The 15770-nt window shown below is 37.8% G+C and overlaps 1 protein-coding gene across 7 annotated transcripts in view; it reads left to right on the top strand.

Annotated features, from left to right (window-relative positions):
* STK33 (serine/threonine kinase 33) overlaps positions 1–15770 on the top strand; it is a 91759-nt gene that overhangs the window by 16217 nt on the left and 59772 nt on the right. Inside the window, exon 1 of one of the 7 annotated variants that reach the window (XM_050954546.1) lies at positions 8439–8497. The exons of the other annotated variants lie outside the window; for them this stretch is intronic. The gene's annotated coding sequence lies outside the window, so the exon portion shown is untranslated. Of the gene's footprint in view, positions 1–8438; positions 8498–15770 lie in introns of those variants that run through there. 7 annotated transcript variants of the gene reach the window in all.

Below are 15770 nucleotides of genomic sequence, written 5' to 3'. Positions count from 1 at the left end.
TCTTATGGTGTGATCCCATCAAATCTCACAAGTTCAGTAGAGTGGGCCAGATCAGTATTTCAATAATTGAACTATGCACTAACGTTGGGTAGGCCAATACTAAATAGTGTTATAGTAGGTGACAGCCTTAGAAAGTTAATCTTAGTCCTTTAGTTCAAAAGGTCGCTTTTCTCGCTTTTGCCCTTGAAAACTGAAGCACAGTGTCAGAGAAATCCAAAGACTGGCCAAAAGCATTTTCAAGTGTTAAAATAGCAAGCAAGGTCAGTTTCTTATTGACCACTATCAATCAAAGATATGTTTTTAATGAGCCTGAGCTTCAAAAAGCTGTGCTCATGACTGTGACAGACAGTGTGAGCAGAATCCTCAAAGCTATCCACACATTAGGAAGAGTGTCCTTCAGCTCTACCTCATGACTGAATGAATTGGAGAACTTGGAATGGATTGTGCTTCCCGTATTGTAAAATATGACCTGCTGTCCAATTCGACATAAAGGTCTTTATCATTAACATTTGAACATTCCCTGTGTGTCAACACCCAGCGAAGGTCTATACAATTGTTCAAGTGCCAGCAGTTTACTAAGGTCATATAAAAAAACAAGTCTTGTGGTGCTTCATTTGTCCAAACCTTTCTTCAATGGACACTTGAGCAGTGTCAATAAGCGAGCAAAAAAACCTCTCTTGAATTTTTCTTCCAAGCTTCTCATCACCTGAACTCTTTCCTCGTAACCAAACTGTCTTTTCTTCCAATTAATATGAGCTTCCTTGAAAAGAAGCTCAACTCCTAAGTTTTCTGCCATTTCTTTGGCAGCAGTGATGTTATCTTCAAATCTGTTGTCTCTGTAGGCCACAATGAAATCGAGGCAGCTTCTCATCAAAGTAGCATGGTAGTGATGTCCATTGACTGAGTTTGTAATGCGTTGCTTACAATGTTTACTTGGAAAAGGATACGTGCCAATCCACAACTGAGACCGTACGTTTGACATCAATGATCTGGTTTGCCAGGCTTTGTGTCTCCTGTCGGAATCTGGCCTCAGCTTTACTCAAGTGCAACAGTTCAATCAGGACATTGTAAACTTCAGTCACTTGGTATCTAACTGACCTTACGCTATTAATGCGGCTCTTCCAGTGAGTGTCCTTTAATGGCTTCACAGCCAGATTTGTAACATTGTCCATGAGGATCTTCCACCTGGTAGTTGATGCTGAAAACAGAATGTATATCCTTTGCAGTACTCCGGACAGCACTCTGGGCCTGGTGCCCCCCAAGCCCGTCAGCCCAGGTGGCTGCCTGAATTGCTTGCCCTGAAATCCAGCCCTATCACATGCATCCGATGAAGTGGGTATTCACCCACGTAAGTTCATGCTCCAATACGTCTGTTAGTTTATAAGGTGCCACAGGACTCTTTGCTGCTCTTGAAGTGATGTTGGTGATTCACAGTAAGGGGTTGTTCTTTTCTCTGAGTCACTATTAAACACAGTTCTTTTGTCTTTTGGATGAGGTATTAAATTGAGGTTGTCATGATGTGTTATAAATCACATGGGAATATGTATAAGAGCAGAGGTGGGAACCTGGGTATCCTGGCCAAATTCCAACTCGGTATGTAGAATGTAATTCACCAAAATTCCCGTTGCAGTTTCAGTTAGAAATTGACTGTCAGTTCCTTTCCTAAACTATTATGTGGTGTTTACTATTTAAATAGTTTCTATTGCTTCAACTCTTTATATAGTTTGTAAAGCACTTTGGGATGAAAGGCTCCATATAAAATGTAAGCTATGCTTATTGTGTCCAACTTGCCTGAACATATCGTGAATCCCTTGTCTCTTCGTTCTGTCATTGGTTCTTGGGAATTGATTCATTTGAGGTCTATTGTTTTGGAAAAAGGCATGCTGTTCCGTAAATACAGGGCCTTTGAGTTTATTTGACTCCACCTATGATAAACTCTTTTTTTAGTATATGCTTACTTAGTTTTTAGTGTTTGTGCTAGATTATTGCCTGCATCATCTTGGGTCTTTTTGTGCTTCCACTGGAGGGGGAGTGTCTTCTTACCTTGGTTGTAAATGTGATTTTAAAAAAAGTAATTGTATAGATAAACATTTCAACAATATACATTCTTTTATATTTTACACTATTGTAGCTTTTCAAAGGAATGATGAGAGCTTTGATTAACTTGCCTTTGAGGGAGAAAGATAATCCTTAGGGAGGTAGAGAAGTCCCAGTTTTTGTATGTGTAGCTGGGAATTTGCTCTTTCCTGCAATTTGATATTCCACCTTCAAACGAATATTTGCATCACTGTGACCTAGGTAAACAAACTGATATACAAACTGTCATCAAGGGATAGGTGTTTTTCTGTTTTCTCTGTCATTCTGTCTGGAGTGGCTCATGATCATGAGTGTCAAAAACAGGGTAGCCACCTCAGATTGGTGGTGCGTTCTACCATTAGATTTCACCAATCCACTAACAAATGTGAACTCCTGGATCACTATATCAGTGCGAATATAGAGCCACAGACAGTCCCCTTGGACTCTCCAGTCTATCTTACGACCCAGGCAAGCTGGACTTAGTGATAAATGGTCACTTACACCAAAAATCACACAATATTCAGGGTGATTGCAGTCCCAACAGGCCAGTCGCTTGCCTCAGATCAATCGGTATCCTAGATCTCATACCAAAGACAACTCCTGTAGCCAATTCTGTAATAAACTAACTGAAGGTTTATTAACTAGGAAAGAAATACAAGAGTAATTTACATGTTAAAGTAAGCAAGCATATAACACAAACATATTGCAATTTAAATCCAAAGAGTGACAAAGTTGTAGTGATCTGTCCATTCAAAAAGTATTTCAGTGCAAACCCAGGGATAATCCATATGCATAGCTTCTTTTTATAAAACAAAGCTGAAAGTCCCGTCATGGATGGGAGAGAATAATGTACTTTGAGACTTTGATCTCACAGGCAATGACCATTTGCTTTCTATGCTCAGGAATTAGCATTTTCCTGTTACAGTTCATTATTTGCACTACGCAAGGCTTCTTTTGATGGGTTACTTAGTTACAGGGGTATATACAATGCAAATGTTTGCTATTACTTTATAACAGGGGGTATAGCTGAGTGAGAACAGCACATGCAGCATCCTGTAAAGAACTACACACATTCTTTTTCACATTTAATATTTATTTTGATAATGCTAACACAGGTAAACAAGACTGCTTTCTAGCTATGCATTTATTTGTAAGTGTTCAGTGAGGCCTGGTGCCTGGACATGAGCTGGCACTGGTCTACCAGCGTCACACTGTACCCTGAATTATAAAAGAAAGAGACCAAGAATGACATCCCTTGATTTTTTTTCTGTAAATTCTATGACATTTTAAACAATTTTTTTAACTTACTCAGTGAAAATGATAAGTAATATATCACACTGTAAATGTTCACAGTACCATCTACTAGTAGGCTAGTGCCAAAAAGATATTAGGTTCTTGCCTTGACGAGTTTATAGTCTAAATGCACAAAGAAAAATAGTTTGCACAAGAACACAACATTTGACAGAGCGGGGTATGGCCCCTGCAGCTTCATGAAATAGACTGTTATTTAATTTTCATGAAGGATGTTGTACACTTTTTCTGCACTAGTCCTGTTAACTCTAAAGGTTTTATGTATTATGACCTAGACTCTTCTTCAAGTGAGATCTTGCCTTCCCAGTTAACCCCTGACCTTATACAGGTGCTCAAAATGGAAAAGCCAGTTTTCTCGTGGTTCTCCTTATGTTTGTCTTTCATCTCCTGCTATGCTCTGGTGTCCCTTTGCTGTTCAGGTGTGAATAATATGTTAAATAGCAGGCCAGTTTTCTAATACTGACATCCATAGATAATTAGCATTCACAACACAATTTTTAAATCTTCCGATAACCCAGTCAATGAGCAGTGCCATTCCACTCTAGAAAATTCTTGCCAATTACACTGCTCTACAGTCAAAATGCTTCTGAAATAAATGTAGTCCAACTTTACTAATGCTGGGTCAGTTAGAACGAAAATGATGCTTGAAATTGTTGATTGGCTCTAGTTTTCAAGATATGCTATTGGGTCAGTATATACGACCCTTGACTTGGGAATGGCGGAAGATAAGTGAGTTATAAAGGGAAAGGATCTCAATTTAAACCAGAAATGACTAAAATACATCTTTGTCTGGATCTATGAATAAATCTATGACTGGGTTTGGACAGTACTTGCTTTTTAGGCAAAACAATGAATGATGCAATCTGAAGCTAGTATTGCGTCATACATGATATGAATTGCATCATGTTATTCCTTGACGTCATGGATGATGCAATCATAACGAAGCTTACATCACTCTGTTGAACAAATTGCCCTATATCAGCTCTAGAAATCATACAGTGTCGTGCTCTCTTCTTTGTCAGTGTTTGATTTTGCAAAGGGACACATTTCTGTTTAGCCAGAGTGAGCAGAGATGCCTCGTACTTGTGTGAATAGTGCAGACAACTTCTGCTATGTTTGTGGTGAAGTGACTTTTGCATCACAAAAGCGCTGTATAACCACTATGGTTAAGAGAGCCTATCACCTATATTTTGGCTGCAAAATTGGAGATCAGGACAAGAGGTGGGCCCCACACATCTGCTGCAACACTTGTGCAACAAATCTTCGCCAGTGGTTGAAGAGGAAAAGGAGGAAATCTATGCCTTTTGCAGTGCCAATGATTTGGAGAGAGCCAACAGATCATACCAGCAATTGTTACTTCTGCATGGTGCCTCCAGTTGGGAAAGGTGTGTCAAAGAAGAAAAAGTGGACTGTGCATTATCCAAACATTCCATCAGCTTATCCAAACATTCCATCAGCTATACGCCCAATACCCCACGGAGAAGGACTGCCGATTCCTGATGCACCAGAATCATTCTCACTTGAGTCAGATGAGGAAGAGGAAGAGGATGAAACTTCTGGTCCTGAACCATCAATGTCACAGGACCCACATTTTCTCCCATCCTTCTCCTCTGAACCACACCTCATAACACAAGGTGAACTGAATGACCTTGTCAGGGATTTGGAACTACCCACGAGTAAGGCAGAGCTGTTGGTCTCCAGACTACAGCAGTGGAATCTCCTGGCAGGCTATCAGGGCAAATGGAGCCCATCAATGCTTGCAGACTATTGCTGGACAGTGACAAGAGATTCTCCATTTAATGAATACAAGAGACAAGCCAAGAAGCGCCGAGTAGACACTGAATAGGACTAAACTATGTACAGAATAGTTTTTTGCCTTTTGTTTCATAATAAATTTATTTATGTAACCCTTTTGCTAATTTTTAAAGTGTCACATAAACAGGACAGGTGAAATATTATCATGTAAAGCAACCATAAACACATGAAAAGACCTAGGTTTACAATTTATGACTAAAACTCTACTATCTACACAATATACATAGACATAAAATGTAAAAACTTAAATATCTTAGAAACAGTAGCTAATCAGTTGTTTTAATTGTCATATTTGAATTCAGCACATCAAAATACATAATAAATATCACATTTTATCTCTGAAGCAGATGACTTCTCAAAAATTGTAGACCAGTGTTTCCAGTGGTGAGGAATTAACCAGAAAGAACCCAGTCTGACTTTAGGATCCCAGGTTGAGCTTGCAGGGCTGGCAGTTGGTACTGAAGAGTTAATTTTTTTAATCCAAGTGTATGAGTGAATATACAATTTTTGTTTTCCTCCTAGGTTTAATTTGGATTTAAAACCCAAAATCTGAAATTCTTTTCAGATGCTAGTCTTAGAATAGGTGGATTCCTTGTTTCTTTGACTGTAATGATGCCTGGGATTCTATATGCAATATTAAATGTACTATATACATCTGTAACTGGACCATCAGTCATCCTGAAGGCTAGGGCTGTGGGCTCTTTAGGTCAAGTACCTAACAAAAAAATGAATTAAAATCAAATTCCAGGCTCAGCCAAAGGAAAATGAAACAGTCGTGGGGCTGCATCCTTTAGCCACAGCTCCAAATAAAACAAAACTAGCACAGGGTAGCTTCTTTCCACCTAGATGTAGTGCCACAAATCACATAATGCCACAAGCCACTAATCCAGTTCTTACTGTGATTAGTTTTTGAGTGTCAGTAAAATCCTTAATTTAAGTGATGGAAATAATTTCCCCATTTTCTCCTTTCCCTTAGCTGGGTCTTCATTCAGGAGTCTTCTGGGTTAGGCAGAAAGCTATCTTATCCACCCAATCTATTTTCTTTGTATGACTTGCCTGACTTAGGAGGCAAGGAGACTTAGCAGTCTATTCCACCTCTCAACAGCCTAACCAGCCATGCTGCCAGCTGCTTTCTCCATGTCTGGCAGCTCAGAAAGTCTTTTTAAAGACCAATTTCCACTTTTCTGTGCCATGAAGGGGTTTAACCTGTTTGCCTGATACAGAGTATAAACACCCTGTTCACAATATCTAATAATTACTGTCCTGAATGGTGGTTCATGACCTATATTGTTGCACTGCATATGTGCAAAGTGGCAGGATAACATTGCTGTAGGAACCTTGTGTCCAGTACTACTCTTGCATGTGCATGTAATCCCCTTTGACTATAACAGAAGTTGTGTGAATGTATGGTATCTGAGAGCCACAATTTAAGAATGTGGCTTTCTTTGTATTTGGATTTGCACAATCATTAAGTGTGCTGTCGTCTTTTTTATAGTCCACTGTACATGGTGGTCTTTGGTTCTATGTTCCTTGCACATATTTAAAACATTTAATAAATACAGCAAGACAAATTTACAATTATAGTTATACCTTATTTCTTGATTTAAAATGTTCAGTTGTGTGTATCTGTTTTTGAAGGCATATGTGAATGTGTTTGGTATTTGGCTTTACTATTGAAGCTTGGTATTCTATGCTTACTACTTCTCTAGACCCTGCTCAGAAGTAACACGATATGGGAAGTGTACTCTGAAAAGTCATTCAGAGCTTCAAAGCTTATTATGTCCAGGGAGAGACAGATTTAAGATTGCTGCTTGAAGTACTTCTGCTTGAAGTACTTCGAACAGAGATCTGTTTGTGTCAAAATCACTTTGGAGAAGAAAGGCAACGAAGGCTCCACAGGGATAGTGCTTGTGGTCTGTTACAGACATCCCCTTCCCCCACCAGGATCCGATTTGGATATTGATAAGAGACCTCTTTAGTATTTTTAGTGAAATAAATACTACTGGGAATTGTGCGATTAGGGGAGACTTTAAGTTCCCAGATACAGATTGGAGGACAAGTACTACTAATAATGATAGGGACCAGATAGTTCTGGTTGTGATACCTGACAGATTTCTTAACCAAATAGTCACTGAACCAACAAGAGGTGATATCATTTTAGATTTAATACTAGTAAGCAATGAGGACCTCACGGAAGAACTGGTTGTCGACAACAATCTTGGTTTGAGACTGAATGATAGTAAATTAATTCAGTTAAATTGAATGGAAGGATAAACAAAAATAGGTCCTTGATTCCAAAAGAGCAAACTTAAAAAAATTAACGGAATTAGTTAGGGAAGGGGATTGAACTGAGGAATTCAAGGACCTGAATGTGGAGGAGGTCTGGAATTACAAAATTGCAGAAACTGTCTGAAGCCTGCATCCCAAGCAAGGGGAAAAAAATTGTAGGGAAGGGTTGCAGACCAAATTGGATTAGCAAGCATCTCAATCAGGTTATCCAGAGAAAGAAGAGAGCTCAAAAGGAAGGGATGGGTCAGAGAGTGTAGGGGAAAAGTGAGAACTGTGAAAGCCAAGCAGAGTTGTACCTTACAAAGGAAACTAAAATAGTAAAAGGTTGTTTAGCCATATATATAAAAAGAAAACAAGGGAAGAAGAAGTGGGACTGCTAAACACCTGAGGATGAGGTGGAGATTAAAGACATCTAGGCATGGCCCAACATGTTACTTTGCCCCAGTTTTTAATAACAGTAATGAGGAGCTTGGGGACAGTGGCATGTAGCTAATGAGAACAAGGATATGGAAATAAAAAGTACCACATTGAAAGTGGAAATCAAACTCAGACAGCTTAATGGACCAAACTGGGGGTCCTGGATTATCTCCATCAAAAAATATTAAAGGAACTGGCACATTAAATTGCAGGCTGAATAGCAAGAATATTTTAATGAATCTGTGAATTTAGGGGTCATACCCTGTGGCTGAAGGATTGCAAATATAGTACCTATATTTAAGAAAGGGTAGAAAAGTGATCTGGGAAACTGCAGGCTCTTTTGTTTGAACTCAGTTGTTTGCAAACTCTTAGAATAAATTTTGAAAGATGTAAATGGTAACTGGGGTAAAATACAGTATGGTTTTACAAAAGTCTAGATTTTGCTAGACCAACTTGATCTCTTTCTTTGAGAAGATAACCAATTTTCTTGACAAAGGAAATGCAATAGATCTAATCTGCCTGGATTTCAGTAAGACGGTTGATGCAGCTCCACGTGGGAGAAGATGGAGATTAGCACAAAAATCAAAAGGTGGGTATGGAACTGATATAGAGAGAGACTGCAATGGCTCATGCTGCACCATGAACTGTCAGGCTGGAGGCAAGTTACTAATGGAGTTCCTCAGGGATTGGTCTTGGGGCCAGTGTTATTTAACAGTGTCATTAATGACCTTGGCACAAAAAATGGGAGTGTGCTAATCAAAACTGCAGATGACACAAAATTGAGAGGTAATTGCTAATACAGAGAAGGCCCAGAATATCATACAAGATAATTTGGATGACACTGAAAACTGGAGTAATAGAAAAGGGATGAAGTTTACTAGTCAAAATGACAGGTCATGTACTTAGGGACGAACAACACAAATATTACTATAAACTATGGATATATCACTTGGAAGGGACAGAGGAGAAGAAAGACCTGGGTGTATGGTCGATCACAGGATGAATGTGAGCTGCCAATGGGATGCAGCCATGAAAAAGGGTAGTGCATAGGATGCATCAGGTAGGTATTTCTAGTTAAGATATGGAAGTGTTATTACCACGATAAAAGGCACAGGTAATGGTAATACTCATCTGAAATATGTGTGAAGTTCTAGTCTCTCAAGTTTAGGAAAGATTATTTCAAACTGGAACAGGTGCAGAGAAGGGCTACTAGGACGATGAGAGGAATGGAGAAGCTACCTTACAAGAGGAGACTTGAGGAGTCTCAGCTTGTTTAGCCTAACCAAACAAAGACACGGAGGAGATCGGATTGCTTTCTACAAATAAGGGAGAGTGAGGAGTTATTTAAGTGAAGGGCCAATGTTGGCACAAGAACAAATGTACATAAACTGGCCATCAATAAGTTAAGGCTTAAAATTAGACAAAGGTTTCTAATTATCAGAAGAATGAGGTTCTGAAACAACCTTCCAAGGGGAGTACTGGGAGCAAAAACCATATTGTTTTTTCATGACTATGCTTGATAAGTTTATGGAGTGGATGGTATGATGAGATTGCCTACCATGGCATATGGCTTATCTGTGACTGATATTCACAAATATCCCTAGCAGCTGAAGTTAGAACACTAGATGGGGAGGGCCGAATATCCTTTTTACAGGCTCATGTGATTTTAGTTAAACACAGAATACATTCCATGAATATTATAATGTCAAACCTTGGGATGTGAGTTTGCAATAATGAGGCAGGAAGCCAGTGTTTAGTCTCAGCCTGAGGTTAAGGCATTCTGGTTAATCAGTGCACCAAGTTTTTTTAAGCACTAGTCTGTACTAGGCAGTAAGTAAGTACATTTCAGTTGTCCAGGCTGGGTATTTTTTGTTATCCTTGGCTGCCAAACAATAGGATTCTTTCATGTTCTAACATGATTCTATTAGTTTGTTGCCTATTCCCTTGGGAGTATGTGCTTTTGTGTTTTTTAATATGCTTCACTGATTATTTCTAATGTGTTGGTTAGTAGCCACTAAGGATGTTATTGTTATTGTCTGATACTGTTTTAATGTCATAATAACTTTTTCTTCATAGATACAAGTTTATGCTCTGATTTTTAAGAATAAGAGGGTTGCTTTAACATTTACTTTGGTTTGAGTGCCTACTCTATGTGCACACCAAAACTGAGGGTGTGGCCAGATAGAGATGTGTGAAAGTAGCCACGCATCTTAGACATCCCTGCGAAAAAAGCAGCCCTTTGTGTCTGTGCCTTCATAGTAGGGCACTTTCTGATTTGACTCACTGTTGCTAAATTTTGTGAGAATGGGAAAGTGCATATTATATATCTTGAATTCATCTTGTGTTTATATAATTTGAATTTGATGAACTACATGTTTTAAATAACTTTTAATAAACATCTCTGTGAGCATTATCCTGCTTGCTTTGATAGTTGATTAACTCTTCATTATACAAATTTTTAGCTGTTCGTTCTTCTGTTCTCTAGAACATTAAAATAACTGCAATAACTGGAATTTTCACTACTATGTATATGTTACAATATTGGCACCTGCTTTTGTGTTTTTGTAGTCAACATTCAATTGTAAACCTTTTATTTTTTTTAAGATATTATAATTATAACTGAACTATAAAATATTGCCGTGGGCAAAATACATGTTTAAATTTGTTAGGCTTTCTTTTTTAAACACATTCAAAAATCAAAAGTATGGCTGTTTAAGTAACACTGATGGAAAAAATATACATTTCAGGTGCTTTTGGTAATAACTCATTTTTAAATATTGCTAACGGGTAGCTCATCAAGTGAAGTAGGATAAAAAATACTGTATTTCCCCCCGCCATACAAACACTATGCTCATCACAATTCTGATACTACTGTACAGAGTGACAGTAAACCAGTTCAGTAAATAATACATCTATTAAAATGGCTTTAATACATAGTCCATAATAAAACATTACTGAAGAGGGAAATGACCAGAGAGAAGGGTTCAAAGATCCAGACTAATGTGGGCTCAACACAGGGGAAATACTGACTTTTTTGCAGCAATTCTGTCACATTTGAGGAAAGACAGGAAACTAATGCTGGAGGAGTGGAGTGGATGTATGTAAGACTGGGAAGTCAGATTGAACAACTTGATATAAAGATTTGAAAACCAGGGGGAAATTTTGAATTGAATTCAGAGCTGGCTAGGAAGTTGTGAATACAGTTGTAAGTGGTCTTGTCTAATTGCCTGGAACAAGAGTATTATCTGGCCACAGCATCCTAGACCTTTGAAATTTAGAGAGTTAGGATTTAGGAGGATCAGAGAAAAGGGAATTGCATTAGTCAAAATATGAAAATATTAGAATGTGAGTAAGGTTTTCTAAGGAAAGGACAATTTCTAGCAATGCTTTAGTGAAGGTTTCGTGTCAAGAGAGTTAGAAGGAAAAGAAAGTTTGATGTGAAGAATGACCTCCAAGGAGTCTGGGCTTGGTTAGGTCTGAATTAATGTTGTTATATATGAATGTAAAAGTTGATTAAAAAAATCGTGACGGTCATCTTCAAAATAAGATTGGCTTCCCAGGCTTGGTACCGGAAACGGCCCTGGAATCTTCAGCTCTTCTCTTAGCCCAGAGTCTGGTCTCAAGATCACAACCTGTATAGTTGGAGTGGGAAACAGTGAATATTCTATGTGTGCCACCAGCCACTTCACCTGGTTCACTGGCCGTGTTGGACTTGCTCCTCCTGACTGAGCTGGAATTCATGAGAGAGGCGGAGATCTCTATCAAAATAACCTTTAGCTTAGAGGAGCTTGGAGTCAGGAAACCATGACTTAAAATCACACCTCTTTCGCTCATTTTTGTTTACTCATTACATACTCTACATCACCCATATTATTGATCAAGGCTTCATACCTAACTTTAGGAAATAAGTTGATTGAGAGGTTGCACATGGTCACTTCTGCTGAAATAGGGAATAAAAATCATGTCTAATTTGGCAGACTAAGTTTTAGCCACACAGCATTTCAAACTGTGCGATCTATGAGCTTGTCTATCCTAGCTATAACTACTACTCTAAGTCACTTGCATTTCAGGAGTCAGGAACAGAAAGTAGGAATCTTTATCCCCAAGATTCTATTGCAGTTTAACAAAAATTGGTGTAAGCAACCGGCTAAGTACATGTCATGGCCCCTTCTAGTATTTGCTCCACACAATAGATAAATTACTCCTTTAGTTTAGTTTATGTGGTAGGTTCATACCCTGCCAAAATCCACATATGTCCCAGTGATTACACATGATAGAATTTTTTGTTTCTCCAGTTTTCCCTGTAAATAACACAAACAAAACAAAACAAAACTAGTTTCTTTGATTCACACAGTGAGACTATGTAACGACATACATTTTTTAGTTAAAAGCCATTATAATTTGTTAATTACAGTGCAACAAAAAATAAAATCCAATTGTTCTCAGGGTGTATTTGATTTAAATCAAATTGATTTAAATCCATGATTTAAATCACTAGTCAGGAAAACTCGATTTAATTATGGATTACTTGTGTTCTTGTTGGTTGTTATAACCTTAATACATATTCTTCACAACTCAGAGATAGATGTAGGTTTCATTTTTAGAAGGTGTACACTATACATTTTTAAGTGATTTATTTTGAAAACTTTTCAGATTAGTTTTACAGCTATATCAGAAAATGAATGATTGTTTGATTATTTCATTTACGAAAGGTAATTGAAGCACGTATTTATTAAGTTATTGGGAGGTGAATTATCTCCAGTTCAACAGGCTAATCATAAATATTTGGAGGATTTTCTTGCCATGCTGTATTAGGAGGAGAACATCACCAGAGAGACATGTAAATTGTTTTATTTAACTAAAACAACATTATGTATTTTGAATTTTTTTCTTCAACACAAACATATAATATTTTAACAAAACAAGCATATGAATTTTTGAATTTAGTTAAACATTCAAGTTTTTTAAAATCAAGTTTGTTTTTTGTTAAAATTGTTTTTAACTAAAATAGTTAAATGAAATATATTTTTTAAAAAACAAAAATTAAATTGACTATGTCAGCCAGGTCAACATAAGAAACTTAAAAAATTGGCTTCTGAGGCTAACTCAGTCATCTTCACCTTCATTCTCGTGTTTGTTCATAATCTGGAAAAGAAAAACAAGCTTTCCTGCTTTTTCAGGTCCCAAATGATTTCTCAAGTTGGAATGAATTAGTCCAAAGGAAGGAAATATTGTTTCTACATCAGCAGAAGAAGCTACCGGTGTTAAGTGAGATTATCACTTCAAGAATCTCTGAATCCAAGTGCTTAAGTGACTTCCACCAGCTCACTGGTGTGACTTTCTTTAAAACATCATCAGCAAACATATATTTTTTGAATGGTTCACCCTTAGCTCTGAAGTTTATTATAGTTGGCATTATGGAGGGATGATTGCTGGATGTCCATGCATAGCCAACTCCTCTTCTTCAGCAGTTAAGTTTGACCCTGGTACTGACTATTGAGAATATTTGCCAAAAAATGAGCTGATGGTAGTGTTTGTCCCATTCGTTTTTTTAATGCTCGTTATTTAACTCTGTCATTGCATATTTCTCTTTTTAAGATCTCACTCAGTTCCTTCCAGATGTCAGCAGCGTCAGCAATAAAACAGCTATTCCCCTGCATTTTGTTCATGGCTACAGAAATAGGCTTCAGGGTATTTGGCATGTATTCAACTTTTCACTTAAGCCCAATGTTGAGAACTTTGACTGTGACAGTGTCATCTATTTTTTCATGATTTTGTTCACAAATGGTCATCAGATTAGGCCAGTTCTTGATATAGTGCTCAAAACAGTCCACCACTGAGTTCCATCGCGTGTCTTGTGGGAGAGTTAGCTTGGTTCCGCCCACTTTTTTCAGAGCAGCTGCTGCAAAGTGGTTGTTAGGAAGTGTTTTGCAATTTCAACATTAGCCTTTATTTCTGGAACACTGAAGTCTTTGGCTAGGAGGTGCATCAAATGACCACTGCAACCGAATATTATTAGCTTGGGACTCTCTTCTAAATAATTTCTTCTCATCTTGGATACATTTGCAGCATTGTCTATGACTAAGATGAGTACTAGACATTTAATTTTTTTTTCAGTTTGTTATAGCTTTTATTGCTGCTACTTGTAAGTATTCTGCTGTGTGTTCATTTCCTGATATCTAAATTGTTTCTGTAATGAAGACATTCCCTTCTCCTGTTGTCACAGCAGCACATACAACTGGATCATTGTGGACATTGCTCCACCCATCAAGACTCAGATTAACAATTTCACCCACTAGACCTTTTGCACACTGATCAATTTCTCTTTCATACACTTCATCCAGCAATTTGCCTGTGATATCTGTTCTGTTGGGTGGACTGTCTCCTGGTCTTAATGACTGAACCATGTTAATGAAGTGTGGGTTCTCAATCATACGGAAAGGAGAGTTTGTTGCAAACAAACTGGGAAATTTTTTCATCAGTTACTTCTTTTTGTAATCTGCTGGTTCTTCTCAGAAACTTATCTATGGTTGTTTCTGGATGATGGAGATTTTTTTTTTCTTTTTGCTACAGGTAATATACTGTGGCTATGTGACATACATGATGTGACTGAAACACTATCATTGGCAGGTAACTCTGAAATTATAAAAGCAGCAAAGAATCCTGTGGCACCTTATAGACTAACAGACGTTTTGGAGCATGAGCTTTCGTGGGTGAATACCCATTTCATCAGATGTCATGCATCTGACGAAGTGGGTATTCACCCACGAAAGCTCATGCTCCAAAATGTCTGTTAGTCTATAAGGTGCCACAGGATTCTTTGCTGCTTTTACAGATCCAGACTAACGCGGCTACCCCTCTGATATCTGAAATTATAGAAAATGATGGTGATCTTGAAGGTGGATAGTCTTCAGAATCCTGTATGTTGAGGATGGATTCTCCTAAATAAAATAAGTCAATGCAGATATTTAATTATTATTACCATACTGCTCATTTAGTATTACTCATTGCATTCACTGACACTCAGTACTACTTTAAAGGTGAAATTGTAAAAGGAAGATCTGCCAATTTCAGCTATTTATTTTTGATCACAACTACATCTCAAATGATAGTACCATAGAATAACAAGGATATATTTTGCTCAAACATGAGAATTCAAGAATAATCCAGAAGGAAGACAGGCAGTCCTTAAGAAAGAAGTGTGAAATAAAAAAGCTTACCAACCTGAAGATCCTATATGTTCCTTTCATCATCTTCAGCGCAGCTTCCTCATGAGAAGGAACACTTCTCATAATGGTGTTTCATTCGGGCAACCAGGCCTTGCATTTCTTTGTTGCACTGTTTGCATTATGCATGCATGCCTGTCTTATCCACAAGGAGAGGAACTTCATTAAAATATTCCCAAACTGGGTCTCTTTTATGGCCTGCTGCCATTATAGGTTTTCCATTCTAGTGAGAGAATGGTATGGTAGATCTCAAATCAATGAATGCTACACTCAGAAAGACCTCAAGACTTCTGGAATATGCTGCTCAAACAGTTTCACTTTTGTTTCTATTGCCTGTCCCTCCCTTCTCATATTTATCTCCAGACTTCTTTTCCTTGTCCAGATCTATTCTGCCCTCAACAATCTTCTATTCATTGAACTTTTTGAAACTTTGCATTTTTAGTGAGAGGTAAGGGATTGACTCTGTGAACACAAATTTGCGGAGTGACAATAGGGTTGAGGTCTGTTATTTCTCACCTCTATATATTATTTATTTATTTAAAATATTTTTGCTGTTAGCAAGCATGTTATCTCTGGAGACACAAATCTGCAGTTTGAGAACTTCAAAACTAAGCATCTCTGATGGTATCTTCTAGA

The sequence above is a fragment of the Gopherus flavomarginatus genome, chromosome 5, assembly GCF_025201925.1.
Source record: "Gopherus flavomarginatus isolate rGopFla2 chromosome 5, rGopFla2.mat.asm, whole genome shotgun sequence".
Classification (NCBI taxonomy): Eukaryota; Metazoa; Chordata; order Testudines; family Testudinidae; genus Gopherus; species Gopherus flavomarginatus.
The sequence above is the reverse complement of the archived record's forward strand: the minus strand, read 5'-3'. Positions and strand labels throughout refer to the sequence as shown.